Source organism: Sinocyclocheilus rhinocerous, unplaced genomic scaffold (genome assembly GCF_001515625.1).
Source record: "Sinocyclocheilus rhinocerous isolate Xijiao unplaced genomic scaffold, SAMN03320098_v1.1 scaffold359, whole genome shotgun sequence".
Taxonomy (NCBI): domain Eukaryota; kingdom Metazoa; phylum Chordata; class Actinopteri; order Cypriniformes; family Cyprinidae; genus Sinocyclocheilus; species Sinocyclocheilus rhinocerous.
The window spans coordinates 762184-762669 of NW_015652307.1; positions in this window are offsets into that span (position 1 = coordinate 762184).

Below are 486 nucleotides of genomic sequence, written 5' to 3' on the forward strand. Positions count from 1 at the left end.
TTTTAGGAATGCTGAATTATAGTCCTAGTCATGGTCTTTTTCAAAAGACATTTAGACACTTTTTGGTGAATTAAAAGCAAGCAGTAATGTAACTGAAATTAAAACAACATTACAGAAGCTTACCTTTATTTGAAAGCAAATAGAGTAAGCAGTTAACTCAAGCAGAAAACGCTACACAGTGTCAGTGTTGCCAGATAAGATGTTCTAAAAAGGCTTTTTCAAAATACTGCATAAACATCAAGGGCAAATACACAGTGATTAACTCTATATTGCTCCCTGCCTTGTGCCCCTGATCATTTTGTTTTTTCACTCATTTCTTTTAAAAATTATAATTTCAGAGCACATAAATGGCAAAACTATGCTTTTGCCATGCATAGCTCATTAATGCGTTATGATGATGTATTATTATAATTACGTCATGACGCAGAAAGTGTTTAAATTAGTCCAACATGACATGTCAAATCTTATGATTTTTCGTTGATGTCA